At 33.0% G+C, this 4,301-nt stretch overlaps 1 pseudogene; it reads right to left on the bottom strand.

The window, feature by feature from the left end:
• LOC102501084 (mortality factor 4-like protein 2) overlaps window positions 1-4,129 on the bottom strand; it is a 7,445-nt pseudogene extending 3,316 nt beyond the window's left edge.
• Between the last annotated feature and the right edge of the window lie 172 nt (window positions 4,130-4,301).

The raw sequence follows: 4,301 nt of genomic DNA, 5'->3' as shown, positions 1-4,301 counted from the left end.
AGCTGGAGAGACTGTGGTGAAAAGGGAAATCTCCTACACTGTTGGTGGGAATGTAAACTAGTAGAGTCAATGTGGAAAAATATGGCGATTCCTCAAAGACCTACAAATGAAGTACTGTGGGATCCAGCAGTGTTACTCCTGGGTATCTACCCAAATTATAGGCATGTACTTGGTCAGGAAAACACTTGCACATCTGGCATTATTCATAATGGCTGAGACATGGAACCAACACAAATGTCCACAAAAAAAAAAAATGACTGGGTTTAATTCAATTGTGTGCATGGACTAAGTTCATGTTTATTGTAAACAAAATATGGTGAATAAAAAAAGAAAGAAAAAGTGTGGTACATACACACTATGGGAAAAAACAGGTAGAACCTAGTAATTTTTAAAATTTATTTTAACTTCTTTTATACATTCAATCACTACACATCACTTATCTTGTAAAGTGAATTTTCACAACATGAATACACTACACACTAGTCCAGTTGAGAATCTATACACATTATCAACAGAGAACAATCCATTTCGGTATCCTATAAATTTCTTGCCTATTTTTCTCCTTAATGTCTTTCCTTGAGTCTCCTCCTCCCACACTCTTCCCATACTGTATCCAGTATCCATAACTATTTTCTCTGTTTCTGTATCTTCTAATCTTTCAGTTTCAGACATAGGGTGCAGACAGTCAGTATATATTAAGTGGAGGCATACAATGTCTCTCCATCATAGCCTGGAGTCCTTCATTCAGCAGTAAATCTTCCATATCTGACCACTTTCTATCAAAAGCCCGGGACTTTTTTTTTTTTTTATGACTGAGTAGTAGTATTCCATAGAGTATATGTGCCACACTTTTTCAATCCATCGTTCTGTTTGTAGGCATTTGGGCCGCTCCATGTGTTAGGGATTGTGAATAATGCCACAAAAACATATATAGATGTGCAAGCACTTTTCCAACTAAGCATTCTCCTGTCCTTTGAGTGGACATCAAGTAGTAGGATTGCTGGATCATATGGCAGTTCTATATTCAGATTTTTGAGAAATTTCCATGTTGTTCTCCACAGTGACTGGACCAGTTTACATTTCCACCAGCAGTGTAGAAGAGTTCTCCTTTCACCCCAGCCCTTCCAGCATTTATCATTTTTTTTTTAATCTTAATCATTGTGACTGGAGTTAGGTGGTATCTCATTGTGATTTTGATTGTTCAGCACCATTTTCTAAAGAGATTTTCTTTTCCCCACTGGATTGACTGGTAAGTTTTGTCAAAAATCACTTGGCTGTATGTTCTTGGGTTTATTTCTGGGGTCTCTATTTTGTTCCCTTTGTCAAAATTTCTGTCTGTGTGCCAATATGATGCTGTTTTGATTAAAACAGCTTTATAATGCTGGACCTGAGATGACTCCTACTCCACTCCTACTCCACTCTTTCACAGAACAGCTTTGGCAATATGGAGTCTTTTATGATTCCAGACAAATTGTATGCTTGTCTTGTCTAAATCTGTGAAGAATGTCTCTGGTAATTTAATTGGTATTGTGTTAAATTTGGGTATAATTGCCATTTTGATTATATTAACTCTTCTGATCCAGTAACAAACATGGGATTTCCTTCTACATTTTAGTGTCATTTTCTATTTTTTTTTTTTTAGATTTTCATAGTTTTCTTTTGTGGAGGTCATCAAATTCTTTAGTGATTTATTTCTAGGGATCTTATGCTTTTTGTGGCTATGGTAAATGGGATTACTTTCTTCAGTTCCATCTCAATCTCCTTGTTTGTATATAAACACGCCATAAATTTTTGTATGTTGATTTTGTATCCTGTAACTTTATTGTACTCATTTTTTACTTTCAGGAATATTTTCATGGATACCATTGGGTCTTCTATGTATACCATCATGTCATCTGCAAATAAAGATGATTTCACCTCTTCTTTTCCTATTTTATTGCCTTTTATTTTATTCTCTTTTCTGAATGCATTGGCTAGGACTTCCAACGCTATGTTGAAAACAAGTGGAGAAAATAGGCATCTTTGTCTTGTACCAGTTTTTAGTGGTAAAGCTTTCAGCTTTTTCCCATTAAGATTGATATAAGCAAAGGGTTTATCATGGATAGCTTTTATTGTGTTGAGGAATGACACTTTTATACCTATTTTGCTGTGAGTCTTAATCATGAAGGGATGTTGCATTTTATTGAATGATTTTTCTTCATCAATGTATATGTTTATTATCTTTTTTTCTGTTAATATGGTGTATTACATTTATGGTTTTGCATATATTGAATCACCCTTGAATCTCTGGAATAAAGCCTACCAGGTTGTAATGTATAATCTTTTTTATATGCTTGATACTATTTGCTAGTATCTTTTTGAGAATTTTTTCTTTATTCATCAGAGATATTGGTCTATAGTTTCCTTCCTTGTCATGTCCTTTTCTATTTTATGGATAAGGGTGATGACAGCTTCATAAAATGAATTTGGAAGAATTCTATCATTTTGACTCTATAGAAATAGCTTTAGTAGAATGGGAGTTAATTCTTTAAAAGTTTTGTAGAATTCATAGGTGAAGCCATCAGGACCAGGGCTTTTCTTTTTTGGGAGATTATTTATTACTGATCCAATCTCATTGCTTGTAATGGGCCTATTCAGACTTTCTATGTCATCCTGATTAGATCTTGGTAGATTATGTGTGCCCAGGAATTTGTCCAGCTTATCTAGGTTTCCTTGTTTATCAACATATAGTTGTTCATGTTATACTCTAGTTATGTTTTGTATTTCTATGATGTCTGTTGTTAAATTGCCTACTCCATTGGCATTATGATTTATCTGGTTCCTTTCTCCCTTTTACTTAATTAGTCTAGCTAATAGTGTGTTGATTTTGTTTATCTTTTTCAAGATCCAAATTTTGCTTTCATTTATTTTTTGTATTTTTTTTTATTATTCATTTTATTTCTGCTCAAATCTTTATTTCTTTTCCCTTGGCATTTTTTTTCTTAAATTTTCGGTTGCTGTTTTTCCAATTACCTGGGGCATGATGTTGGGTTGTCCGTTTGCCAACTTTCCATCTTTTTCTTATGTGCCCTTATTACTATGAATGTCCCTCTTACGACTGCTTTTGCTGTGTCCCATAGATTATGAAAACTCATGTACTCATTATCATTGATTTCTATGAATCTTTTGATTTCAGTCTTAATTTCTTCAGTAGCTGGGAAGTCATTCAGATGTATGTTACTTAGTTTTCATGTGATTTTGTATTTTCATCTGAAATTTTTTAATTTTTAAAAATTTATTATTTTACATTGACTCATTGAACATCATCTTAGCATATAAAATGCGATTTCCATCCAGAATATACTGTAAAGTGGCTTGATCATACATGTTATTATGAACAAATAATTTTCCATTTATATATATATATGAAATCTTTAAAAATGCCCCTCCTCCCACATTCTCCCTGGTGTCTACAGTCGCTTTTCATGCCTTTTCTTTTTTCTTTCTCTCTCTTTTTAAAATTTTTTATTGATTCATAAAATATCTTAATTAATCTAAATATTTTCAATAGCAAGTTCAGCTGATATATACATATCTGTGAATACATGTCTGGCATTGGGAATGAAACTTAGTGAGTTGAATGACTATACTCTAAAGTAGTACCTAGTTGAAGCTATATAGCTTACTATGCTCATTAAATAGGTATTTTCAAATACTTTTTTTTTGAGAGAGAGGTTTTTGCTATAGGGCGCTAGGGCGTGTGCACTCGCCAGAAAGACAGAGAGACAGAGAGACAGAAAGTGAGAAATCACCCCCCGGGGGGGATGGTAATGCTGCAATCCCTTCTCCTCCAGCCTCCTCTCAGGATCTTGGGCATGCACACACACGCGCCCAGCATTTTTTTTTAAATACATATTTTTTATTTAATGAAAGAGAGAATTAAAAATCAGACTGATATGAATTTGTTCAACATTATAGGCAGCAACATTTAATTATATTGACTGTCAATTTTAAGGGAACATACCATCTTATTTTTCATATTTGTTACTACAAAGTCTTTGTTTTTACATATCTTTTTCATAAATGTGTGGATATAAGCAATATTTTTATTTATATCACCATAAGTTCTCTTTTCTAAGAGAAAATCCATTTCCCTAAAGTCATCACCACTTATTTAAAATTTCTTGCTCATAAATTTTAATAAAATATAAGTAGCAATGTATATTGTTATATTACTATTCTGGAATTTTAAAACGATACAAGCATATACTTTAAAAGCTACACCTACTGAGAAACAAAGTAAGATTTCTTAAAAAAAAAAA

This window comes from Tupaia chinensis, unplaced genomic scaffold (assembly GCF_000334495.1).
Source record: "Tupaia chinensis unplaced genomic scaffold, TupChi_1.0 Scaffold140730_1, whole genome shotgun sequence".
Taxonomy (NCBI): domain Eukaryota; kingdom Metazoa; phylum Chordata; class Mammalia; order Scandentia; family Tupaiidae; genus Tupaia; species Tupaia belangeri.
This window is presented reverse-complemented; position numbering and strand designations above follow the sequence as displayed.